At 44.0% G+C, this 27890-nt stretch overlaps 1 protein-coding gene and 2 long non-coding RNA genes across 3 annotated transcripts in view; 2 read left to right on the forward strand and 1 right to left on the reverse strand.

The window, feature by feature from the left end:
* Nucleotides 1–812: 812 nt before the first annotated feature.
* Nucleotides 813–26779, reverse strand: LOC131280423 (uncharacterized). The gene is made up of 2 exons (XR_009188009.1): nucleotides 26709–26779; nucleotides 813–6203 (listed from the first exon to the last, which is right to left on the reverse strand). It is a non-coding gene; the product is annotated as an uncharacterized lncRNA (long non-coding RNA).
* Nucleotides 20415–23412, forward strand: LOC131280421 (uncharacterized). Its single transcript, XR_009188007.2, has 3 exons — nucleotides 20415–20496; nucleotides 20820–20968; nucleotides 22915–23412. It is a non-coding gene; the product is annotated as an uncharacterized lncRNA (long non-coding RNA).
* FOXO3 (forkhead box O3) overlaps nucleotides 26600–27890 on the forward strand; it is a 118655-nt gene continuing 117364 nt past the window's right edge. The window contains exon 1 of the mRNA XM_058307231.2: nucleotides 26600–26651. The gene's annotated coding sequence lies outside the window, so the exon portion shown is untranslated. The remainder of the gene's footprint in view (nucleotides 26652–27890) is intronic.

Below are 27890 nucleotides of genomic sequence, written 5' to 3' on the forward strand. Positions count from 1 at the left end.
GGTCATGTGACTAGTCCATAAGGCTGAGGCTTGGGGAAGGAGGATTGCTTATGCAAAGTGCTTAACAATTCTTGGATTTAAAGATGAGTTATATACTTTTCTTTGACACACAAAAAATTAATTGTTTTAAATTTGCTGACCTTTGCTGTGATAAGTGGTCTCGTAGTATGCTGCTAACAAGTATTTTTGAAATCAGTACCATCAGGGGATGGGTGATATTTTTTGACAAGGGCAAAAAAGAAGCCTTACAGCATTTGAAAGGGGTACTATAATGAGAACATTTAAAACATGTCTGGAAACGTTGCATTGTAATGTGATTTGTGGCGAAAACTGATGTTAAGTGTTATCTATAAAAATTTGCACATCTGCACATTTAAAAATCATGAAGTTTTCAAGTCTTCCAACTTAAAGTTTAATTTGTTAAAATATAAAAATACTTTTTGGTTTAATTCTTAAGCACAACTTAAATATTAAGTTGTCATTAAAATGGGGAAAACACACTTTTTGTGTGTGTGTGTTTAGTTTGTCAGTTGTGGATGAAACTGACAAACTAGTATTATGAACTAGTAAATGCAGCCATTAATGCAGTTTTCCCAATTTGAATCCACATAGGAATAGCTTAGTGTAAGACTTCTCTGATATGACAGCCATTAAAACCCAATATGGAACAAAGTTAAACTTCAAACCAGACCTTTGAATCATAAAGTATTAAACTACCATTTCTCAAAGAGAATAAAACATTTCCAATCCCATTCTTGAGAGCAAAAAGCTTTTGAACCCTGATAATAATTAAAATAACATAAGAGTCAACCTTTATTTCAGCCTTTTAAATATATTTCATGTGTATTATAATATACATGTATATTGCAACAGGAGTACATAGATCTATAATTTATATATAAATATGCATCATGTGTTCATTGACTAGAATGTATGATGAAAAACATGTGAAGATTACTAATTGGTCCACTTTTATTGGTTCCCTCTCCAGCATCTATTTTTCTTTCATCAAAATTCAGGGTCCAGTTATCTTTGGAGAATGCTCCCCTCCCCACTTGGGCTGTATGATTCTGATCCCACCCCAACCAGGAGTGACCCGTATTTGGCTTCTGCCAGTCAGAGGATCTCAGCCCCTGAACAATGTGATTTGCTCAGGGATGAGCACAGGGTCCAGTCTGGGCCTCGCATAGACAAGGGGAAATATTTACTGAAGGCTTCTGGCCAAGAAGCTTCCTTATTCGCAGGCACTTCCTGTCTTTCTCTGGACTGTGTAGCATGCAGGTATGAGGCCTGGCCTGCCACTGACAGTGAGTTTTGCAGCCTCAGAATGATTCCAACAAAAGCGGGGAGCAAAGTAGAGAGAATGACCAAGAAATGGACCCAGAGCCCTGAAGGCCACTTGAACCTTTGGCTCAAACCGTGACTGAGTCCTGGGCTTATCAAGAAATCCCTTTTATTTTGTTGATATTCTATGTTACTCAAAACATAGAAAGTCTCAATTAGAACAGAAAATAGTAAATGTGGCCAAACTGTGGACCAGAGGCATCATAGGCATGGCTGAAATGTTATAGAATGACAGTAAGGAGAGAGCTGTCTTGTTGATTAGATTAGAAAGACTTTTTCATACTGTCTGAACTGAAATATAGTGAGCTCTGTACTTACACACAAAGCTGGCCCCATCTCTCAGGACATTTCATCCACCTAATTCAAAAGTTCAATTTACTAAAAGCTGGCACTTGATGTCTTCTCTTTTTGGTAACTCTTCTATGCCCTCAGAAAAATCAGCATCTTTTTACCAATTTCATACTAAAATGTAAATGAATGATGGGTCCAAAGGATTCTCCCTTCAAGGGTGAGTGTTTCCATGGACTGAGACTCACCCATCCCACCTCAGGTAGGGGGAGGAGGTTGAGGGGTGCAGTGAGAGGACAAGGAACCAAGTATTTAAAACCACAGGAGACAAGCAGACCCAGCCTTGAGTTAGGGCCACTTTGAGCAAGTTAAGTATCCCCTCTATACTTTCATTCCTACCTCTGTGAGTTAGGAATTGTAATATCTACCTCATAAGGTTAAACGAGGGAAGTGGACTTGGCCCAGTGGTTAGGGTGTCCACCTACCACATGGGAGGTCTGTGGTTCAAACTCCGGGCCTCCTTGACCCGTGTGGAGCTGGCCCATGTGCAGTGCTGATGCCCGCAAGGAGTGCCCTGCCACGCAGGGGTGTCCCCCGTGTAGGGGAGCCCCACGCGCAAGGAGTGCGCCCCATAAGGAGAGCTGCCCAGCGTGAAAGAAAGTGCAGCCTGCCCAAGAACAGTGCCGCACACACGGAGAGCTGACACAGCAAGATAACTCAACAAAAAGAAACACAGATTCCCGGTGCCGCTGATAAGGATAGAAGTGGTCACAGAAGAACACACAGTGAATGGACACAGAGAACAGACAACTGGGGCAGGGTAAGGGAAGAGAAATAAATAAAAAAATAAAAAATAAATCTTTTAAAAAAAAGATTAAATGAGGTCCTCTTTGGAAAGGACTTTAGCATGATGTTTGACTCAGGGTAAGTAGTTAATACATGACTGCTATTAGTATCTACAACCTTGAATCAAAAGGCTGTTGGGGATCCAAAGAGCTGGATCACCTCCTCTTAGCCTGGGGGTGCTGCTTAGTCTGCCTTAAGGTCAGTGTGCTCCATGTATGGTGTCTGTTTCTCTTTGAAACTTCTCAGTACTCATGATAAAAGTCATTTGACCCTCTAGTAGACTAGCACTCTACCCTGAAACCTAGCTTTGCACTGTATACTGGCCTTGCTCATCTCTGTTTTTCCTAATGGGATGGGGCCTTTCAGGCCTGGTTAACCTCCAAACTGACCAGCTTAAACCCGTCAGCAGGGGCAGGTGTTTAAGAAATGATCCTCCTTGCCTCTAGATCTGCCTAGGGCCTGTTCCTCACTAAAAAGCTGGGTGGAACCCTCTTAGAAAAACTTGTGGGCTGATGAGTATCTTATTTGGCCTGTCCAGTGGACTGAATCTTTTTAATGCTATGGGGGACAAAGAATGAAATCAAAGGAGTGAGGTTTTGGCAGTGGAAATTCAGGCCATGGCAGGCTGGGTTGGGGAAGAGTAGCACCGTCTCTGGGCTGGCCTCACCATTTCCTATCACTTCTGATTCTTCAAAAGACTTCCCTAGATTTGAAAAACAGATCTATGTACCATGGATAGTATCTGGAATACTAGATTCATACAGCTTTACAGGCAATTTCACCAGTCATGCCAATCATTTTATGTTATGTACTTTGAGTTAGAATATATTGAATGTGAAAGTCTTTCCAATTGTTATAAAATGAGAGCTGAGGATATTCAACTCCTGGAAGATAGATTAGACATGCTGTGGCAGTTTGAAATTCTTTTATGACTCCCCAAAAGAGAAAGATTATGTTTCTGAACTAATCCATTCATGTGGGTATGAGACCCTTTCAATGGGAGTGCATCAGTGAGACATGACTCAGGTTGAGTCTCTGCCCTCTTGCTGGGTCTGATATAAATGGAGACACACATAGGAAAAGAGAGCTCTGCGATTTTTGATTTGGCCATGTCAGAGAGAGGACTGCAGGAAAACAGAGAAGCCCAGGGCAGACCTTGGCAGAGGTCGGTGGCCATCTTGATTTGCCACGTGGCTGGACAACAGGATCAGTAGTAGCTGATTTTGATAAGAAAGCACCTCTGATGGTGCCTTGATTTGGACATTTCATGGCCTCAGAACTGTAAGCTTTTACCCCAAATAAATCTACTTTATAAAAACAAATCCATTTCTGGAACTTTGCATTGGCAGCCCTTTGGGAAACTAAAATACATGCCTCTCCCTAAACTCTGCTAAGTACAACTAAATACTCTCAATATTACATATAAAACAAGCATAAGTAGACTCTGAAAGGTAGAAAAAAGAAGGAAGACTGATTGGAGACCTCAGGCCTCAAGGAATGACACAGCAATAAGTTCCCAGGTTTTCTTTTTGCCTCATATGATCCAGATTTGGAACTGGAGAAGCCAGTACCTAGAAAGACCAATGGCTATGGATTTTAAAAAGCATCAATAAAAGACTTCTCTTTCTAGCTCCAGCTAAAGAACTAGGAAACGAGCAGCCTAGCCAGACAGAAAACATTTAGACAATAACTGCTTTATTCTAGCCTAACACCCCCACCCATACCCACATCAGTAAAGGCCAGTGGGGAGATAGACTTTTACTCATCAGGTTGTAGCAAGGTATCCCACCCACCCACCAGGGTAGCATCAGAGAAGGAGCTAGAACATTCATCTCCTTGTGGCATTTATGAGAAACAGAGTTTTACCACCACCAAGAGCTAATAAGACCATGTCCCTTTTCCATGGTGTCAGTGGAAGCCATATGGGGAGCTAGAACTTGCACCACTCCCCAGAAGTAACGAGGAGTTCCCCTGTCCTCAAATTAGGTGTCAACAGAGGCCAAGCAAGGAACCTGGACTGCTACCTTCACCTGGCAGTAACAAGGTGGTATGCCCCCTCTGTTAGCTGATGGATGGGTGCCAGAGGAAGCCAACTAAAAGAGAAGGTTTAATTAAGACCCAGATTTTAACAACATGATATGAAAAATGTACAGGTTTCAATCAAAATGACATGTCATACCAACAATTAGGAAGATCTCAAATTGAAAGAAAAAGATCAATAGATGCCAACCCTAGATGACTGATATGTTAGAATTATCTGACAAGGATTTTAAAGCTACCATTATAAAAATGCTTCAACAAGAAATTACAAGCATGTTAGAAACAAATGAAGAAAAGAAAATAAAAAGGAAAGTCTCAGTGAAGAAATAGAAGATGTTAAGAAAAAACTGAGGGTGACATCAGTGAAAATGGCAGAGTAAGGGCTCCAAAAATTCTCTCCACATAAACAAGAACATTGGCAAAAAATTGTTGAATCAATTTTTGCAGACCTCTGGAAATTAATCAAAGCCTTGCAGCAATCCAGGAAACATATATTCAAGAAAAACTGCTGAAACTCAGTGAGAACAGTGACTTTTATGGTGTTTTCACTTGCCCTTCCAATTCCCTCTTCTCAGCTCCACTGTAGCCTTTGAAACCAACAGCTCCACATTGAAACCAGCAGCCTGTGGGCCACTGGAGGGGGCAGAATGGGTTGGAGCACCTTCAAAGCCCCATTCCCAGAGAACTGTCATTATTTACCTATCTAGTGATTCTCTGGAAGACCCCACTCACAAGGCTGTTTTATTTGACTTGACTCAGTACTCACCCAGGGCAAACAGCTTTTTCTCTGGGAACATTGGTCTAAAGTTATCAGAGGTAACTGTTGAACATCACAGCTTTCTGAGGCAATAGATATTAGGCTTTAGTTATACTTGTAGTTCTGTGTAAACAGGAAGTGAAGGCTAAGGCAGAGTGGTAAACTGCCTGGCTTCAATGTGAAAAGCCTGCTTGAAAAAGCCCACAAAGCTCCTCAGCAAAACTGGGAGACTTATTTGTTCCAGACATCTAAGGAAATATCTTTCTAATCCTTAGCTGGCCATTAAACTAACCAAGCAGAGACTTTATTTATTTATTTTTTCCTGTTTCACTTTTTTTTTTAATTGACTTTGTAATAATATTACATTAAAAAAATATATATATGAGGTCCCATTCAACCCCAACACCCCCCCCACCTCCCCCCCCCCCAGCAACACTCATTCCCATCATCATGACACATCCATTGCATTTGATAAGTACATCTTTGGGCACCTCTGCACCTCATGGTCAATGGTCCACATCATGGCCCATACTCTCCCCCATTCCATCTAGTGGGCCCTGTGAGGATTTACAATGTCCAGTGATTGCCCCTGAAGCACCATCCAGGGCAGCTCCATGTCCCAAAGATGCCTCCACCTCTCATCTCTTCCTGCCTTTCCCCATACCCATCAGCCACCATGTCCACTTTTCCCAATCCAATGCCACCTTTTCTATGTGGACATTGGATTGGTTGTGTCCATTGCACCTCTATGTCAAGAGGAGGCTCAGATTCCATATGGATGCTGGATGCAATCCTCCCACTTTCAGTTGTAATCACTCTAGGCTCCATGGTGTGGTGGTTGTCCTTCTTCAACTCCATCTTAGCTAAGTGTGGTAAGTCCAATAAATCAGATTGTAGGTGCTGGAGTCCAAGCAGAGACTTTAGTGGCCTGTAGGGCAAAGAACACAGATTTGACAGAATTAGTTCAGGAAGTCACTAACTAAACAAAACCACTAACCAAAGAGGGGAGAGAATCTGATTTCTAGAGTTGCCACATTATAAAATTCAAAATGGCCACTCTTATGACTCTTATTCAACACAGTACTAGAGCTCTAGCCAGTGAAGTAAGGAAAGAAAAGGAAATTACAGGCACAAAGATCAGAAAGGAAGAAAAAATGAAATTGTCCCTATTTGCAAAGGATATGCTTTTCTAAGTATAACATTCCAAGTAATCTATAACAAAACACTGATGAAAGAAATAAAAGATTTACATAAATGGAGAGACATACTGTGTTCAGGAATTAGAGGACGCATCATGAGAGGCATGTCAACTCTCTGAAAATTGATACACGTTTAATGCAATTCCTATAAAAATTCCAGCAAGAATTTTGTAGATATAGATGAGATTATTCCAAAACTTTTATGGAAAGACAAAGGAACTAGAAAAGCTAAGACGATTTTGAAAAAGAAGAATAAAATGAGAGGAATCAGAAGTAATCGAGATTGTGTGTTACAGGTAGAGAGACTAATGGGTATAGAGACTAATGAGAAAGAATAGAGGACCCAGAAGTAAATCCACATAAATAAGTCCAACTGATTTTTTAACAAAGTTGCAAAAGAATTCAATGTAGGAAAAATAGGTTTTCCAACAAATGTGCTGTAGCAACTGAACAGCCACAGACCAAAAATAGATAGATCAAAATGGACACAGACAAAACTTTTAGGAAAAAAACTGGAGAATATCTTCAGAGTCTAGGGTTAGGCACAGAGTTCTTAGACTTGACACCAAAAACTCAATCCCTAAAGGAAAAATGGATAAATTGGACATCACCAAAATTTAAAACTTTGGCTCCGTCAAAGACTATTGAGAGGATGAAAAGAAAAGCTGCAGACTGAAAGAAAACATTTGCAAAACCCCACGTGACAACCTGTATATAGAATATATAAAGAATTCTCAAAATTAAACAGTAAAACAAAAAACAACCTAATTAGAAAATTGGCAAAAGACATGAGTAGACATTTCACCAAAAGAGGATATACAGATGTAAAATAACCCCATAGAAAGATGTTCAATATTGGTAGCCATTAGGAAAAGGTCCCAATGAGATATCACTACACAACTATCAGTATGGCTAAAATGAAATGTAAATAAATACATAAATAAATAGCGACAACACCAAATCTGGCAAGGAAGCAAAGAAACTGGATCAATCACACACTGCTGGTAGGAATGCAAAATGGTATAGTCACTCTAGAAAAGAGAGTGGCAACTTCTTAAAAAACTAAACATGCAACTCCCATATGACCCAGCAATTGCATTCCTGGGTATTTATCCCAGAGAAGTGAAAATTTGTGTTCACATAAAAAGCCGAACATGATGTTCATAGCAGCTTTGTTCATAATAGTAAAAAAATTGAAAACAACCCAAATGTCCTTTAATGCGTGAATGGCTAAACTGAGATTAAATCCACACCATGTAATACTATTCAGAAATAAAAAGGAACAGACTATTGATACACACAACAATTTAACTGAATCTCCAGAAAATTATGCTAAGTGGAAAAAGCCAATCCCCCAAAGCGACAGACTATATGATTCCATTTATACAACATTCTTGAAGTGATAAAATTATAGAAATAGAGGACAGATTAGGGGCTGCCATAGGGATAATGAGGATGCAGATGTAGTGGAAAGGAATTGGGTGCAGTTATAAAAGGGCAACAGGAGAGATCCTTGTATTAATGAAATTGTTTTGCATCTTGACTGTGTCAGTGTTCATAGAAAGTATACATGGAATCTCTGTATTCTTATAACTGCACGTAAATCTATAATTATCTCAAAACATGTGAAAAGTTTAATTAAAAAATGGCATTTGAAACAAAAGTGATAGAGGGTTCTTAACCTTGTCGTTTTTAGGTCTTTTCGTTTGACAATGTGGATAAATAAAAGCAAAAAAATCTTTGGACCCTCCCCATAGACAGAGAAGGGGAGGGATGGGTGTGCAGCAGCGCGGTGGTTTTCAGGAAGGGCATGGGGTTGTATTCGAAAACCTGGCAGCCGTAGAATAACGCACATTTTAAAGTCAGCCTTGAGGAATTTCTCTAGGGCAGCGGCGGTGGACCTTCCTGAGCATCCGCTGGGCAGGCACGTGCCAACCCTTAGCCCCGTCTCCGTAAAACGCGGACGGAACTGAACTGCTCGGTCTCTGCCTCCCGTCGGCGATTATCTGTAGGTGAACCGAGAGGGGGAGTAACTTAAGGAAGAACAGCCCTTGAAAGCTGCAGGTGCAAAAGCTCAAGGGGGGAGTCTCGGGAACGCCGGAAGGAGGCGGATTGGAAACTGCATGTACCCGCGGCTCAAGGCCACAAGATGGCAGGAGGAGATTAGGAAAGCCCGGCGGGAGCCGACCTGGCCCGCTTTTGTCCTTCCGGGTACGTTAGAGCGTAGAGAAACACTTTTCCCTTTTCCCTTGAGTTCACTGTAAAAGAGAATAAAGGGGCGCTGGCAAGAGCAACTCGATGCTCTAGAGTTTGATCGTGAACGTAACCAGGGGACGGGGGTACTGTGTTTCTGGTTCTTCCCCTCTTGCTCCGCCTCTTTCTCCATCTGCAAAATAGGGGTTTGGGTTGTGACCTGCCGCACTGAGACGGAGCAGGAAAGAGAGGAGCAGGGTGACCCGAGCGCCGCACGCGAAAGCAGGTTTTCTCGGAAGCATTCGCCCCGTGCGCCGTGTGAGCCTGCGGCCGCACCTTGCGTGGTGCCTGTGGGCCTTGCTGAGAGCTCTAAGCATCCCTCCAGCTCTGACGTTTTTCTCTCGTTAAGGCTGCCTCAAGTGAGGCCGTGACACCAACTGAGTTACAAACATCCACCAGAAAAACTTGTCGACAGAATTCCAGGAATGACCGTTTTGGAGGTAGGTGCTGTGGTTTAAGATCGCAGCCTTGTTCCTGATCAGGTCTGACCCTAGGGGCCTCACTCTTTGGCTGCTAAGTTGTCTCACAGGCTTGGCTGCTGATGCCAAGAAAAACATTAATTCGGATTTAAGTATCTTTTTTTTTTTTTTTTTTAATATTTACTTCTATATAATCCCTGTGGAAATTGGAAACTTTCCTCTTCCTGGAAAGTCCTTTGTCTCTTCCTGGTCCTTTGTGTTGAATTTCACTCTCTTCTGAGGGTGTTGGAGTGTCCCTACCAGGGATACTTGGAGTCTGTGTGTTCCAGAGCTTCCTCCTTGCACCAGAAGAGTGGCAGGAGGGCACCAATCTCGGGCCAGCTGCTCAGCCAGTTTTGTCTTCTTTTTCTTTCTAGTGAGTAGCCTCATCTTATTCATGAACATTGTTATTTCTTGGCTTCTTAAGCTGTGAGATTCTTCTTGAGACATCACCGAAGTTCTCTCTGTTCCCATTCTGCCCCTTCAAATTTCTTACAAATGGCACCTGGGAGGTGAAACCAAATTGAACTCTAGAAGCTTCTAGAGCAGGGGTTCTTAACCTTTTTTGTTCCATGGACTCCTTTGCCAGTCAGGTGAAAACCACGGACTCCTTACTAAGTCCACACTATACTGTGTATTATTTAATAAATATATCGCACCTGTAACAACACGTTCCCACAAAAATAATGTTTTTTTGAATTTCAGTTCAAGCCCGTGGACCCTTTGTTAAGCTCTAGAAGTACTAGGATGAAAGCCTTAGAGATGGAGGCAGTGTTCAGACTTGGCAGGAAGGTGTTTCAATAGATCTGGTTCTCCCCAGGGGCAGCCACAGAGGAGCCTAACACTAGCTGTCAGACAAACCAGAAAACCTGGCCTAAAACTAAACCCTTTTTCAGCAGGAGTGTTTTGTGGAATGGGCACCTGGAGAAAGTCTGGTGGTTCAAGTTCAAGGAACTTGAGAAAGAGAATTAAATTGAGGACATGTCGTTGATACAAAATAACTTTGGTACAAAGGAGTCCTCGGTGGAGATGGAGGAGACATGCTCTGGAAACACGAAGAAGGCTGCAGTCAAATGCACAGCCCAGCTGTGCAGCTGAAGGTGCATAGGGGTACCCTGACATTGGCCATTTTGCTGTACTGCTGAAGACTCACTGCTGTGCGGCCCTCTTGTGTAGCTAGAGGAACACAAGAGTGCCTTGACATTGACCATTTTGCATGGATCCAGGGGATAGTTAGAGTGGGGAGCCCACAGCAACCCTCTACAGAGAGGCTGGTGTCAAAACAGCATCACACTAGTCACTTCCAGCAAGGATGGCAGTGGCAAGTGGTTGTAGGAATATTAGGAAAGCATTTGACTCAGGACACAAAGTAAACCAACACACCCGGATGATTGCAGGGTTCATGCAGGCAAAACAATGGCACAAATGCCAACTGAGGCATCCACTGGCAAGCCCCAGTTTTACCTCCCCAGGTTGTTCTGAAAAAATTATCCTTTCTGGAGAAAAAAGCTCCAACCTTGGGTCTCATCCCTAAGATGATTCACTTTTTAGAAATGATTCAGTTTTTAAAAGTTATGCAAGATTAGAATGAAGGAGGTAGTGGTTATAAAACCCAGAAAAAATTTAAGGGCTTTATTAGGTAGCTCATCTCTTTTCAAAAAGGGACAGATTTTCCCAAACTGTATCATTCCTACAGCAGTTAGAGGTCAACCAAGGCAAAAGTGCAAAGACATCCAGCCAATCATCTACTAAGGCAGAGTTCTCTTGCTAATGAGAAAGTGTTGGCACCTTTTCTTTGTCTCATCTCCAAAGAAGAGGAAACCTGGGATCTAGGAATGAGGATAATTGGTAAGCAGAATATCCATTGATATTTTCTGCCCAAACTTTCATTATACAAGGTCCCCTTTTAATGTTGAAAAGTCACAAGGCCCCTCACATGATGGTGATTTTACTTTATTATTCATTGATTGAGAAAATTCATAATGATAATAATTCAACAGTAAGAATTTATCAGTAAGTATCATAACAGCATCTAAATACTTTTCAAAAATAGTAACATGTGGATGTGTGAGATACAGTCTCAGGCAATGATTGGAGGATATTGTCAGAGCCATTGTAACAGCTCCAGTAAACCCAGTAGGGAAAATTGCTGGGATATATCCCTACACTTAAGAAGTCTGATTTTTAGAAACTGGCCTATATAGAGTTTAACTTCACAGCCTTCTCATTAGCCCAATACTGACTGACTGAGAGCTTGGAAACAAGGCAGGCAGTTACTTGGCACTTAACATAAAACTCCACCCTCCACACACAGGGTCCCTTCCAGAAGCATTGCTGAAAAACTGGGGACTACTGAGAAGGGGAGAGGGGGGCAGGTGGTTGCCATAATCGGCTCTGCAGCCTGTTGTGATGAGCACCCCCAAGGGAGACAGAAGGGGCAAAAATAAGATGATGAGTGTCTGTCTCTCATCCATTCTTTTACCTTGGGACCTCAACACCAATCTGATATTGGCATTGCCGGGTATAGAACTGAGGGTCATTTTCTTTTCTGACCTCCCCAGCCAAAACAGGGTGACAAGTCTCCTGTGGTCAGATGCCACCCCGGGACCCCAGAGCCCTTGCTCACAAGAAGTCTATAGCTGTCTAGCAGTTCAGCACCTGGGCCCTTCCTTCAGAAGCTGTCCAATACCCAGCCAACTTGAGAAGGGCAGACCTCATAGTCAGAAACTCAGCTGAAGTGGTTAGTCTGGCTCTGTTTTAGGGGAGTTGCAGCACTTTGAAAAAAAGATTTCACCTCTCTACCTAGGGATTAGTCTTCTTGCTCTGGATACCTCAGAGGAAAGTGAGGAAACCAATCAGCAGCCTGATCTTCCAAGATCTCCAGTGGCCAGACTTCATTTAGTTGGAGAGTGGTGGGTAGTGTTTCCCACACCTTCTCCCCCAGAAAGAGGCTTGAAAGTCCAAACACTTTTCTTAGTCTAGAGTACAAGGGATTGCCAAGGATCATGCCCTGGCTAAGCACGGGAGAACACAGGTGAGCACACCCACACCAAGAAATTGTATTTTACCCTTGAGTGAGGGATATGGTGGCAGCTATGGGAAGGAAATGTAATTGGGGCATATTTAGAATAAACCACAGGTCACCAGGAAGTTTAGCAGAGGTCAGAGCTGGACTCAGGTAAAGAAAATGAGATCTTCCTCCTAAAGAATACTTCTAAAACCCTCTAGAGAAACAAAGTAACAGGTTGCCTTTACAGCAATGCCAATTCAGCAGAAATAAAGATCTTAGCGAGCAGTAGGCTTTCTGTGGTTAGAAGTTAAATGAGTTTGGTAACTTTATTATAATTTTTTTTCTCCTCCTTTTCACTCGGCATTATTTTGCATCATCATGTCCACAATTATAGTAGGCACCTGAAAAAGGCTTCAGTAAAAATAATTTAGGGAAGTGGAATTGGTTCAACAGTTACAGCATCCACCTACCACATGGGAGGTCCCCGGTTCAAACCCTGGGCCTCCTTGACCCGTGTGCAGCTGGCCCATGCACAGTGCTGATGTGTGCAAGGAGTGCTGTGCCACGCAGGGGTGTCCCCCACATAGGGGAGCCCCATGTGCAAGGAGTGCTCCCCATAAGGAGAGCCGCCCAGCGTGAAAGAAAGTGCAGCCTGCCCAGGAATGGTGCTGCACGCACGGAGATCCTGACGCAGCAAGTGACGCAACAAAAAGAGACACAGATTCCTGGTGCTGCTGACAAGAATAAAGGTGGACACAGAAGAACACACAGTGAATGGACACAGAGCACAGACAACTGGGGTGGGGCGGGAGGGTGTGGGAAGGAGAGAGGAATAAATAAAAATAAATTTTAAAAAAATTCAATTTTCAATAGTTCTGATGATTTGCTGATTGAGTAAGGGTCAGCACCTACCACCAAAGGTACCCTCTTGTGGGCAGGGATTGTGATTCAAATATCAACTGTCTCTGGGCTCACTGATATTACAGATGTGGGAAGATTCCAAGAATCAGTCCTTCCTCATTACCTCCTACATTTATTGAGTGCCTGCTATGTGGTACAGACACAAAGGCAAATAAGACACAATTCCTGGCTTCATTGAACTTCCAGTCTCAGGGGGGAATAGCAAAGATGGTCCTTGCTAAACAAGAACTAAATCGAATGGTTAGAAATAGGTAAACTGGGAAGAAATAATGAACACTCACGAACATGTGAACAAGAGAAAACAACATAGCTCTACGGCATTTTACCTGCGCACTATGTAATATGTGCCAGAAGTTTTGTCTGCGAAAGGATGTACACAGAAGATATTTAATAAATGCTTGTTGGACAAATTGATAAACACAGTCACAGATGTTAGTGCAGGAAAGTGCCTCTCAGATTCTCTAGCACAGTTTTTGTTTTTATAGTAAGGGAAATTGAGCCTGGGGCAGGTTACATGGCCTGCGTGAGCCAGGTACAGAACAGAGCACAGCAGCCCTGTCTCATTGTCCCTGTGCTCTTTCTCCCACATTGCTTGCTGGTCTGAGCATGCAACACATGGACTGCCTATCATGCCTCTCGGTACGTACCCAAATGAGTTGAAATCTTATGTCCACAGAAATATTTACAGCAACTTTTTCAAAATTGCCAAAATTGGAAGCAATCTAGATTCCTTCAGTAGGTGAGTAGATAGACACCGTGGTACCTCCATACAATGGAGCATTACTTGGTGATGAAAGGAAAAGAGCTGTCAAGCCATGGTAAGTCCGGGAGGAACCTTAATGCACACTGCTAAGTGAAAGGAGCCAAGGCTGCATACTATATGAGGCCAAAGAAAAGGCACAACTGTAGAGGCAGTGAAAAGACTGCAGTTGCCAGGAGTTCCAGGGGAGGGAGGGATGCTTAGGTGGACCCTGGGCAATTTTAAAGGCAGTGAAACTATTCTGTATGATACTGTAATGATGGACACATGACATTATGCATTTGTCAAAACCCATAGAACTGTGTAGCAGAGGGAACTGTAATGTAAACTATGGACTTCAGTTAATGACAGCGTATCAATAGTGGTTCATCAGTTGTAACGTGCCACACTAAAAGCAAGAGTTAGTACTAGAAACTGTTGTGGGGTGGGGAGAGGGGTGAGGGAACTCTCTAATTTCTGCTCAGTTTTTCTGCAAACATAAAACTGTTCTAAAAAATAAAGTCTATTAAGTAAAATTTAAAAAGAAAGGATTAATATACAGTCTTTGCCCTGAAGCAGCTCAGAGGTTGAGAAGATCCTACTGTAAAGACATACGCCCAGAAGACAAGGCCAAGCTGCTTAGAGAAGCCCCCTTAGGTGGAGGCTGAAGAGAAAGGAGTAGGCTTCTAGGCATTAAATAAAAGAGAATAAACTAAAGAAGCGTTTCAAAGAAATCCTTTACAACGAGAGTAATTGGTTCTGCTGGGGGTTGCCACGTGGCCCTTCTGTGATATTCCTTCCAGGTGGTGAACACCATTGGCTGAAGCAGGGTGTGTGTGAAGTGAGACCCAGGACCTGGACCTAGGCCTCCGGGGGGCAGGGTTGGAATGGGGCTGGGGGTGGTGGGGGGGCGCAATAGCCTCCAGTCCAGCCCTTGGTCTTCCAGCTGAAGATGAGAGGGGCAGAGAGCGGGAAAGAGACTGAGCAGCAGTGCAGAGGGTGGTCTTTGTAGCCAGCCAGGCCTGGGTTCAAGTCTCTGCTCTGTTGGGGCCTCATCTGGGATACCTCTGGCCTGTGGTCAGGCTTCAATTTCTTCACTTATGAAATAGGGAGAACATTCTCTCTTTTACAGGGCTGTTGTGATCTGATTCTGAGTACTAGTGGTATGTGGACAAGGAGAACCCTCACAGTGCTGGAGTGAGCATAACGCATACAGCCACTTTGGAGAACAGTTGACCTTATCCAGGGAAGCAGAAGATGACTGCACCTATTCATCAATTCCTCTATTAAGTATATGGTAAACTCATGCACACATGTCCAGGAATGTTCATAACAACAATGTTTTTAATTGCTCGAAATTGGAAACAATCCAATTAGCCATCAACATTAGAATGGATAAAGTGTGGTCAAGTCATACAATGGAATACTATATGGCAATGAAAATGAAATGAAATACAGCAACACATAGCAACAAGAGGGGGAGGGGACACCCACAAGCATAGTATGAAGTAAAAGAAGCGAGCCGCAGAAGGGCATTTGCAGGATGATACGTCTGAAGGTCTAAAACATGCAAAACTAAATTATAGTATTAATTGGAAAGGTGTAAAGAAATGATTACCACAGATGTTAGGAGAGTGATTATTGCAGGGAGAGGAGGATTTTGATGGGATGGAAGAGGTCCTCAGGGATTTCTAGGGTGCTGGTAATATTCTGTTTCTTGACCTGGGTGGTAGTTTCATGGGTGTTCTCATCATATTCATTAAATTGCACAGTTAGATAAATCCATATTGTGATTTTCTGCATGTGGGTTATATTTCTCAATAAAAAGTGGAAAAGAGAAAGTATTTGTGGAAGAAGGAGAGAGGAGATGCCCCCTCATAGATGTAGGACAGGTGAAATATGTGTGTCTTTTACAATATTTTAAGTGCCTTTGTTTCATATTGGAGAAATAGCAAGATTCAAAGTTTTGTATCTGAGAGAATGAAGGAGCCTTAGGTAGGACTGCATTAAGGACTTACTAGAAGGAACTTTCCAAGCTATCTAACATTCTCGTCTTCTAAGAATTTCTTGAATCCAGTAATTAAGCAACAGTGACACATGACTTTTTGACCTGGCCTAATTTCAGTATCAATGTACAACTATAAAAAAGCAGAGTGGGTCTAACTTAAAAGATACATAAATAAATTTGTTTATTTTGAGAAAGGAATGCAATTTTATTTGTTCCCTTGAGGGTCATTTAGTGTGAAAAGAACAATTTACTAATAATACTGAATTTATAGGAAAAAGTGGCTTTGAATTGTAGCCTCTTTCAAACTTGGCGTCATGGAATTCTCCTGCCTACAATTTCCCCAGCTCAGGCCTAAAACTCCATTTAGCAGGCAAAGAAGCTTGATTTTACCACTTAGCCCAGAGCGTTATCAGGCCTGGGAGGACTGCTGACTGTGGTTTCTGAAGCCGCTGATCTTTCCCATAGCTACTGAACCCTCTGCCCTTGGCCTCTTCTGTTTCTACACTCCAGGTAGGTCATGACCCTTGTCCTCAGGGTTGTCATGACGACTGACTCCTTCAACGTTATTTTCATTGCACAAGTAATATTTAAAGGGCCCTCAAACCTTATCTTCATACTGGTTGTCAAAATCCCCATAAACTCCCTGGGGATCTCTGTGGGATCACTCACTCTCCATAGAGAGTAGGAACACCTGACCAAAAGTGACCGAGTTTGGGTAGTTCCCTAAACAGGACAAGTCCAGGGATGGTGTTCATTTTGGGGGGATTATTCACTTGGCTTCATCACGTTTCCAAAAAACAGATTTATATTTTTAAAAGTTTAAGTGTGAAAAAAGCCTTCGTATTACACATTTGAGGAGTGAAATGGCAAAAAAGACTTTGCTTGTGAATAGTGTGAGGTTCAGATGTTATGCTCTCATAAAATAGCTCATGTTTGGAGACCTGGACACTTCCTTCTCACATGGTTCAGTGACTGTGTCACCCATTTGGGGGGCATCAGCTGTGTTTCCAGGAAGCAGCACAAGTAGCCCCTAAAAGGGCATGGGCATGTCATAATGAAGGAAGGCAAACTCTTTCAGATGGTGGGAAAGCAGTGAATGTGAGCCTTTCCTACGCATGTAGAAGAACTGCTTTCTGACGACAGTGGCTCCACCACCTAGCAGAATTGCTTCTCTAGTAAAAACCCTGATGGCCCTGTGTGTGGTCTCAGGCCACGTGCCTTGACTGCCAAGTCTTAGAGTACACAGAGAAGGGCTCATAAAACCTGTCCCTCGGGAAACGGACTTTGGCCCAGTGGTTAGGGCGTCCGTCTACCATATGGGAGGTCCGCGGTTCAAATCCCGGGCCTCCTTGACCCGTGTGGAGCTGGCCATGCGCAGCGCTGATGCGCGCAAGGAGTGCCGTGCCACGCAAGGGTGTCCCCCGCGTGGGGGAGCCCCACGCGCAAGGAGTGCTCCCGTGAGGAAAGCCGCCCAGCGTGAAAAGAAAGAGCAGCCTGCCCAGGAATGGCGCCGCCCACACTTCCCCTGCCGCTGACGACAACAGAAGCAGACAAAGAAACAAGACACAGCAAATAAACACCAAGAACAGACAACCAGGGGAGGGGGGGAAATTAAATAAATAAATAAATCTTTAAAAAATAAAATAAAATAAAATAAAACCTGTCCCTCCACCCACCCCCCAGGACTCCTAACCGGACAGGCAGTCAGGAAGGGCTCTTCCAGGACCCAAACTGAGAGAGTTTCTCCAACAAAAGAAAAATTTTCTTTTGTTTGAACCATCGCTAAATAATCACATTCAAACTCCAAGACACCATCCTCCTAACAACTGCTGTCACTTTACTTGGTACTCTTACGCCTCGGTTTGCTGTGACCTGTGCATAGCTCTCCTATGCCTCCTTCCTTGCTAGCTGAGAGGTTTAAGCTGATGTTTACATCAGGCTTGCAAATTTGCCTAAGTTTTCATCTTTCCTCTGCAGTCTTTCTGTTTCACAGGTTTGCCGCATTTCCATGGAAGATGTGGGAAGGCCAATAATCTGATTCGATATTGCCCAAGCCCTCTATACCCGGTGGGGGCTTTAGTGTAAGACTATTTCAGAAAACTTTATACATTAGTGGACAGACCACATTGTACCAGGGAGATGCAATACATTGTGAAGAGTAATGACTGGTTCCATATGGCTTTGATTTCTTTTAAGTACCACATCAATATTTTAAAGTAATTTGTGATTAAGATTCCCATTACTAGGCATTTAAAATTTTCTAACAAGTAGACAGACAAGAGTCCCATTTCACAAGTTCTCCCAGGATGAGAAATGGGGTAGATGAACCACTTACAAGGCCCCAAACCCTTTGCTGCAGGCCAGTTGGCTAGCAGCATTACCATTAATTCTACCTTCATTTCTTTGCTCCCCTTACACATGATTTGTTGGTTCTCACTACACGATTTTAAAAATGGAGTCCTAAGATCTCAATCTTAATGCCAGTTTTCAAAAGAAGAGTTGAGTACTTTCTTCATCAGGCAAACAGAAACCTACAAGGTGTTCAGCATGGCCATTGTCTTCAAGGACCTAAAACCTAGTTGGGGAGAAAAAATTAAAATCGAACAAGTACCTGAATTTCAAAACTATACTCAGATGTTTTGTGCAGACTCCTATCCCTTGCTTATATTTTTAAACCTCTCTTATTTCTTGAAATATGTTAAGTACACTTATTTTCTACTCTACTTGTTTATTCCAATACCTAGTTGCATGTCGGACTTTGCTGTCCTTTGTTCCTGTCTGCTGTTATTTAGGAAGGTTTGCTTGTTTGTGTTTTCTGATCGTGTGTCTGTCCTTGAAACTTGATCTGTGGAAATTCTTTGGGACCTAGGCTCAATATATTCCTCCAGAAAGGATTTGTGTTTGCTTCTGCCAGTTGTTTAGAGTACCTGCTCTTGGATAGGCCCCAGGCTTTGTCTTCTATCTCTCAGATCTTGTGTATTTGTCAAAATGGAAATTCAAACAGTCCTTTGCCTGCTTTTCTAGACTTCTCAGGGGTCTCATTTTTAAAAAATTATTATTTTTATTTAAAGATTTTTATTTATTTCTCTCCCCTTCCCTGCCCCCCCAGTTGTCTGCTCTCTGTGTCCATTCACTGTGTTCTTCTGTGTCCGCTTGTATTCTTCTCAGCAGCACCAGGAATCTGTCTCTTTCTGTTGTGCCATCATGCTGCATCAGCTCTCCATGTGTGTGGTGCCACTCCCCCCCTATGTAGGGGGAACCTCTGTGTGGCATGGCACTCCTTGTGCACATCAGCACTACGCATGGGCCACCTCATCACATGGGTTGGGAGGTCCTGGGTTTGAGCCCTGGACCTCCCAAGTGGTAGGCAGATGCTCTATCTGTTGAGCCAAATCCGCTTCCCAGGGGTCTCAATTTTTTTGTCTTTATTTATTTAATATTACAGTAAAAAAAATGAGGTCCCCATATACCCCCCACCCACCTCACCCCACTCCTCCCCCCATAACAACTATCTCCTCCATCATCATGTCAGGGGTCTCATTTTAATAATTGTTTTTGGTCTCTATAGTTTCCTTGATTTTTTTGCCAACTCAATGATTTTTTTTAAATAATTTTTTTCTCCCCCTCCCCTCCCCCTCCCTGCTGTTTTTGGCTGTCTGTGTCCATTTGCTGTGTGAGCTTCTATATCTATTTCTCTTTTTGTCTTCTCTTCTTGTCTTTCTTCTCTAGGATTCACCGGGATTCCATCCTGAGGACCTCTGATGTGGAGAGAGGTTCCCTGTTAATTGTGCCACCTCAGTTCCTGGTCTCTGCTGTGCTTCACCTGGACTCTCTCCTCCATCTCCCTTTTGTTGCATCATCATCTTGCTGTGTGACTCACTTGCACAGGCACACTGCATGGGCACTGGCTCACTGTGTGGGCATGGCTTGCCATGTGGGCACTTGGCTCACTGTGTGGGCATTCAGCTTGTTGTGCGGGCACTCACATGGGCACTTGGCTCACTGCGTGGGCTTTCACGTGGGCACTCAGCTCACCACACGGACTCTGTCTTGCTGCACAGGCACGCTTTCTCTTCTTTTACACCTGGAAGCCCCAGGGATCCAACCCAGGTCCTCCCACATAGTAGGCAGAGGCCTTATCACTTGAGCCACATCTACTTCTCTCAATGATTCATTTTTAAAAATGAAAAAAGTCCTTATCTAGCGTTAGTTTTCAAAAATCAAGAGTATTGTTCTGGATATTTCCTCCACCATATTAAATTGAAGTACTTTAAACACAAGGTTATATAAGATATAATCAATTGGTAAAGCAGTGTTCAGGAACAGATTCTTTTCCCTTCACTTCTATTCCCTTCACTGTTTATTCAGAACAATTCTTCTGTCTCAGAACTCGAGACAGTGGCTGAGCATAGTAGTAACAATGGTGTACTGGCAAACTGGCTCTACTGGGGAAAAAAAGAAGGTTGGATTGTTAGCACTGGCTATTTTCTGTGGTGTAAATATTCGCATAATGGTCTATTTCAAGCTACCAATTTTCTTTGCTGAACGCAGTTGGGAAGAGATGTCACCATTGTCTCTCAAGAGCCAGAATGAGCCAGCGCCAGCATGCCACTGCAGAGACTGAAGATACAAGGTAGGGTGGCTAAGTCAAATGCCCAGACGTCAGCCAGGAGATAGCCTGATGAGGAAGAGATAAACTGGCGAGCACATGCCAGTTAACTGTTGCCATGGGAAAATGGTGCCAATGTTACCTGGTCTTCTAATTTTTCAAGAAGATCTAGAAATCTGGCTTTTAGGTGAAATATCCTCCTTTTTAAATGACGATAACAGATTCAAAAACTTTAAAACCCTTGTGGGAGCCAAAAACCCAACTTTGTAGAGTAGGCCAGATGCCCACTTACTGGCTTTGGACTGGTTGGGGAAATGCTTGGGTTATGTTTGTTTGTCTTGTTCCAGTCCCTTTTCTCCAGGTCAAATGGCCAACCTAAAGAAACATGGTTGGAGAGGCAGTGCAGGTTGGTGGAAGGAGCACGAGCCACAGATTCAAGACCTCAGTTAAAATCCTGAGCCTGGGTGACCTAGCGCAAGTCCCTGTAAAACAAGAGGTAGGTTGTTCTGGAGATTAACTGAGGTGGTTAAGTGTATGGAAGCTGTCCCCTTGTGTGCAGTTGGTGGGTCTGTTAATCATTCTGAAGCAGAAGCCACTTAATTATAACTGAAGGCCAATACTGGAGGGAGAAGTGTGCAAACTTCTAGCTCAGTATTCTCAACCTCCTCTGCATTAGATTAATCTGGAAAATGTTTTAAAAAAATAACCACGCCAGGGAAGGGGTAGGGAATGGGGAGTTGATGCTTAATTGGTACAGAATTTTTGCTTGGGGTGATGGAAAAGTCTTGGTAATAAATGGTGGTGATGGTAGCACAACATTGTGAATGCAATTAACAGCACTAAAATATGTATCTCAATATGATTAAAAGGGAGAATGTTAGATTGTATACATGGTAAAAGAATAAAAATATTTAAAGAAACCATAAAACTGTACATCACAAACAGTGAACCCAAATGTAAACTATGGACTATAGTTAATGGTATAATTATAATAACATTGTTTAATTAATTTTAACAAAAGTACCACACTACTACAAAGTATTAATAATAAGGAAAACTGTATATCGGGCAGGGGTGGGAGTATGTTGGAATTGTACTTTCAACATGATTTTTCTGTAAACTTACAACTTTCCTAGTTTAAAAAACAAACAGGGAAGCAGATGTAACTCAGTAGTTAAGTGCCTACTTCCCATGTACAAGGTCCTGGGTTCAATCTCCCACACCTCCTAAAAAAAAACCCCAAAACAAAACAAAAACCAAATAAACAATGCCAGGCACCAGCCTGAGAGATTCTAATTAAGTTGATTCTAGATGAAGCCTAGCCATCACTATTTTTTAAAGTGCCCCCCCATCTCCAGTATTCTAATCTTAAATACTTTAGATTCATAATCTCATTTAGCTCAATGTTTTCAACAATCCCAGAAGGTATTTTCTCATTTTATGGATGAGGAACTGAGGCCCTATGGTTAAATAACATCCCAAGGTTACAATGTTCATCTCAACAGGTCATTATGAGGCTTAAATTAATCACTGCAAATAAAGGTACTGGACAAATAAAGGTTGGCTACCACAATTACCTCATAACACCAAAACAGAATTCTCACTTTCTCTTGTCTGTTCAATTCTATCTCAGGTAAATCTTCACCTTTTTTGAATTGGCTACTTTTTTTTTTTCTCACCTCAAAACATACACATTTGCCCTACAAATGAACCATAGGACAGTCATGGTATGACTTGGGGGGAAGCTTTGCTAAGGTATGTCACTCTTGGAGGAGCAGAGGGGAAAAGAGGACAGGAGCTTCAGATACTCAGAAACGGTGGTGATGAAACCTGTCTGGAATGATGCCCTAATGGACAAGTCAAAAGTGAAAGCTCTCTGGTACACAGTGTTCGCTAAATAAGTTCTCCATGTGAGTAGTTTGCTGAGTGGGAAGACAGCTGAAGAAACTAATAAGGGTGTCAGACACAGAATGGGAGGGTGTATAGACCTGAATACTGGGAATCCTCCTTCCTTCAAGCAGGCTTGCATATGTTAGGATGCTTGTACTATATTTTTGTTTCCTGTTTTTGTTGTTGAGGTGAATATAGACGTCAGCTCAAGAGGAAAAAATGAAACATGCCAAGAGACAGTTTGTTCAGTCCCTAGGTTTTGGGCTCTAGAGTCAGAAGGAGGCTCCAGCTGCCCTAGCAGCAAGGAGAACTGGGCAAGGTGCTGAGTGGTGGCCCCTTCAGAGGTAGAGGTGTTTCTACCCAGGTGTTTCAATCTAGGTGTTTGAGACAGTGAATTTACCCTGCTTATTCGGGTAAAAAATTTTAATTTTTGTTCTGCAAATGACTGAATATGGAAATGAAATGGGAAACTACCATCTTGAATCATATGTTGAAATAAAGAAGGAATAAAATTAGTCAAGAAATTGGGAACTTCTTTTTTTTCTTCCACAGATAAAGAAGAGAACACAAGATGGTTTAATTTGTAGAGTGAAGAGTTGTTTGTTCTTGATTACAGCACTCAACATGCAAATTACATTCACCTCTTGGTACAGAAATGGCATCTTGCCACTTCTCTGGGCCATTTAATCCACCCAGAATTATTCCTGGACAACCCTCATCTACATGTCCACCAGCAAGTGTCCTCTCCCATCTTACAATGATGTACAAACACTCTTATCCAGAATAACTGGGAAATGAGGTCTTTAGTTCAACTGAGACGCCATATAAAGAACCATTGATTTTTCAATGGATTTGATATATTCTGAACTCCAGATCAAGAGCTAACATTATTTAACCTGTTGTTGATGATTCCGAAGGCACTGGCAGGGTCTCAGGGTCACTGATTTTCACTGAACAGTGTTAAGATACATAGAAGGTTTGCTAAGTCTGTCCTGGCCCTGGACATTGACTCTGAAAAGAGTTTATTTGAATAAAGTTTTGCCTTCCTGCCTTCTATGTCATTCTGCCAACTCAAAATGAACAATAAAGGGAGACTCATTTTGCTCCCTCACAGTTTCTAAATGTTCCGTAATGAAAATGTATTACTTCTGTGAAGAAAGTTATAAAAATAGTAACACACACAAAAATTGAAAGGTAAAAATGCAGGGTGTTTGGTTCCCAAGAAAACAGGAGTTTACTGTGCTTAGAATTCAGGCTGACTGCACAAAATAATTAGACTTGACAATCCTTCTTCCAAAGATTGAATTTTTGCTAAGTTTGCATATAATATCACTACCTTGAATTTTCCCCCTTTCCCTTTCATTACTAGGGTCATTGGAAGGAAACTTTAAAATGTTTTTTAAATAGCTCTTTCCCTATAGTCACCCAGTACACACTCATCATTTCCTCTAGCTTCAAACATGAAAGGGGAACCCAGCTCAGACAAGAACGATCCTTGCTGCACGCCTGCCAGCTCATCCATCCTCCTTTTTGCTCTGAGAGGCTCCAGACCAAACTAAAATTATTAGGTTAAATGCTACTCTGATTTCCTGATAGAGCTAATCAATCCCTGCTTGGTCTTCAAAAAATGGAGGTAATTCCTTTTTGAACATGCCTTCAAAGTGGAGGTTCTTGGCTATGAGCTCCTCTTAGACGTCATCTAGTGCCCACTGATGGTCCATCAGTTCCAAAGCTTCCTACTCTGTGTTTTTTTTTTTAAGATCTATTTATTTATTTCTCTTCCTCTCCCCCCCCCCCCCCAGTTGTCTGCTCTCTGTGTCTGCTCTCTGTCTCTGAGCAGTTGTGTGTTCTTCTGTGTCCGCTTGTATTCTTGTCAGCGGTACCAGAAATCTGTGTCTCTTTTTGTTGCATCATCTTGCTGCATCAGCCCTCCATGTGTATGGCACCACTCCTGGGCAGGCTGCACTTTTTTCGCGGGGGTGGGGGGGGTAGCTCTCCTTACAGGGTGCACTCCTTGTGCCTGGGGCTCCCCTATGTGGGGGATACCCCTGTATGGCAGGGCACTCCTTGCGCACATCAGCACTGCTCATGGGCCAGCTTTACCACGTGGGTCAAGGTTTGAACCTTGGGCCTCCCATGTGGTAGGTGTATGCTCTATCCATTGAGCCAAATCTGCTTTCCCTCACTCTGTCTTGAAAGCCTTGTTGGTGTCCGCAGGCATGGCCATGGCTGCTCCTGTCATCTGCTCCTGCATCATCCGTGACTGGTCAGCAGCATTATCTTGGCCCAGAATCAGAGAGTAAATGCTCCAAAGGCCAAATACATTGAGAAAGTACCAGGATACAGAACTCACCCAGGATGTATCTAACCTGAGTAGTTCGATTCCTTGCTATAGCATAGAAGAAATTGGGAATGTTTTAACCAAAAATTCTACCTCAAAGGTAATGCTGGTGTTTGCTTTTATTTTTTCAATTAACAACCATACTTCCTCTGCTTTCCTATACTATAAACTTTTGAGGAAAAAAGAAAAAAGGGTGGTGAGAAGAATGGAGACAACCCAAGGAGTCCTATAAAGGAAGGCAAAGGTCAAAACAATTTCAGTCTAAAAGAACAATCCATGAGAAAATAGTTCTCAAAGGTTTGCCCATTGGGACAAATTTCAAGAACAGATTCTTTGAATAAATGCACATTTACAAAGCTGAATGTTTACAGGCATTGCCATCTGAAGTTTTGATCCTCAACTCATTCGACGCTTATCCAACACTAAATGTGTGACCTCTTGTATTTGCCTTGTACTGCTTTTAAACTCTTAGTATTTAACATTTTAATGTCTTATCCTCCCAACTAAAAAGGTAAAAACTCTTCAAGGAAAATGGCTCTATCATGTCACTGCCCTCATCCCTCACTGGGAGGATGCTCAATTAATATATAAATATGCTCAATTAATCTACAGAATCCTTAACTCTCCCATTTTTGAATGCCCTTGGGATATGCAATCTGTAAATGGACACTCAACATGTTTATAGTGAAAATCTAATGGCCGAGAGCCCAGCCAGTGTAAACACATTTTTCCTACTTCTGCAGATCTGCATGCTAATGACAAAGGCTTGCTTAGCTTTATGGAAGAAAAAGGGTAGATTTCTTTACAGTGTGTTAATAAGTATTTAAAACAAGCAACGGAAAGTTCTTTGGAACTTGTGCTGTTATCAGGGTGCAAATCCCTGATCTAGCCTCCTGGTTCTTCCTGCAAAACTAAGTTATCAGACCCCAGGAAATATATTGAGCCCACCCATCCTCCAGAGCATGGGTACCAGAGGCTGAAAGTTAAGGTCTCACACTGCTGTCCATACTACCACACCATAAACCAAATGCCAACTCCAGGCTTTGCAGCGCAACAGGCCCACGGAAGGGAGCCGCGCGCCATCAGGGCCGCCTTCTCGAGACTTTCCCTTCCAAAGACAACCTCAGGTGGCAATAGCGCATCTGTACGTGGGCAGAGAATCGTATGCTCACGAGACCGTCACATATGAACTGGGTCGGTCGGCGCAAGGGAACGAGAGCCAAACCACGCAGGGTGCCGAGAGTCCACCTCGGGGCCGGCGTGTGCGTGCCAGTGAGGATGTGCGCGTGTGTGACCTGCTCCAGAACCGCTGGGTCTGGCGTGGCGTCCAGGGCCAAGGGAGGCAGGCGGCTTTGTTCCCGGAATGTGAACGCAGGAGCAGAGCCGGGCGCCAAGGCGGTAGCGTTCCGCGGCGGGAACACTCCGTCTCCGTAGCGGCTGGGACTGCGCGCGAAACTCGTCAACAGGCTCCTTGGCCAGGACTACGGGCTAGGCTTGGAAGCGCGCAGTGGAGAGGGCCACGCGGCCCGGCAAGCGGCGAGCAGGGCCAGGAGAGGCCGCAGAGCTGGCCCGACCGCGTGCCCCAGCCCGGCGGCCCCACGCGCTGCCAGTCCGCCGCGCAGCCCGTCCGCCGCGCAGCCAGCACAACAGTCCATTTAAAAATAACACCCACGTGCGCTGGTAAACAAGCGCGCACCGTGTCGGTGCCGCGCGCCCCGGGCGAGGCAGAGCGGCGCGCGCCCACCCCCCTCCCGCACGTGTCGCCGACTCCGCCCGCGCGGCCCCGGGGCTGCTCGGTCTCCTCCCCCGCCGAGGGCCGCGCCCCGCCCCGCTCCCGGCCGCTCCCAGGCCCTAGCGCCCCCCTCATTTGCAGGCGTGCACAGTGGGAGCGCTCCAGCAACTTTCCTCCCCCGACGCCTCCTCACCGCAGCGGGAACTGTCGCCCCAGGTCTGCTCTCCCCCCTCCCCCGCAGTCCTCCCGCGTCCGGTCTTTTAACCCACCCACCGTCGGCAAGGGAAGAACTTGCTTCTGGCTCGGTCTCTCCCTTCCTCCCATCTTTAGAATTTTACTCGATTGTTTATTATTTTCTGGGGGGCGGGGGCGGGGGGCGGAGAGGGGCGTCTGCGGCCTGGAGACTGGTGGCCGTGGCCAGTCAGCGCGCGGCGTGGCTTTGACGGGTAAGCGGCACAGCGAATGGCGGCGCGGCGCCGAGCTCCGGGGTCACGCGCGGGTGGCTACAATGACATCATCTGTTTGTACGCGTCGAACTAGCTTGGTGCAGGGGCGGGGCTGTGCGTCACTTGAGTGACGGGCCCTGCGCAAAGCCCCGCGCGGTCCGGGTGGGCGGGCGGGTGCGTTCATCTTGGTAGGACTTTTTTGTATCGCGCTGTTGCGGAGCCCGCCTTTCGACTTAAATTATTTTCAGTGACTTAGAGGGATTTTATCAGGGGAAAAAGATGTTTAAGAACCTCGGTGGATAGACTTTTTGTGTGCATGTTTCAAGTAGTGCATCCTAAGTGCACGAATTTAGGCACGGATCGTAGGATTGGGACTTATGAAGATCTTCTGAACCTAAAGGAATGTCTCTTTTTAAAAAATGAAAAAAGCACGGCAGTTGTTTTCCCGTCATTTAAAAATCAGATTCAGATATTTCCCATTCACTATTGTTCGGAATCTGCTCTTGCTTTTAAGGATGGGTAATAATTTATTTCACTTCTTGAGTCAATGATACTTTTGCCTCTCTTGCCATGAAATCCATTGAAAGTTAAACATGATTGTGATCGAGCATCCAAGGTAAGAGATTCAGCGAAAACCTTCCGGTGCCTGAACAAATCTGCGGGCATCGGTTTTCCGAGGTCCTGTAGGAACTAATAGCCTCGCTTGCCAGTGTTTCCACGCCGAGGTAACCCTTGCTATCCGCGGCCAGCATCTTATCTCGGGTGTTACCTGGTGTGCGGTTCTAACGCGGAACCGGACACCAGGGCGGGCCCAGAGCCTGGCGGCTGCGCGCGCCTGCAGGAGACCCCCAGTGCCGGGCGTCCTGCCCCGAAGAAGGGCGGCCACGCGACTGCGGTCCGGGAGCGTCTGGGGCCCGGCGCTGCCGCCGCCCCCTCCTCGCGAGGCGAGCCCCGCGCTTTGTCTTCGAGGCTTTTGAGGAGGGCGGAAGAGTCCCGCGGGGAGGGCTGC

This window comes from Dasypus novemcinctus, chromosome 11 (assembly GCF_030445035.2).
Source record: "Dasypus novemcinctus isolate mDasNov1 chromosome 11, mDasNov1.1.hap2, whole genome shotgun sequence".
NCBI lineage: Eukaryota > Metazoa > Chordata > Mammalia > Cingulata > Dasypodidae > Dasypus > Dasypus novemcinctus.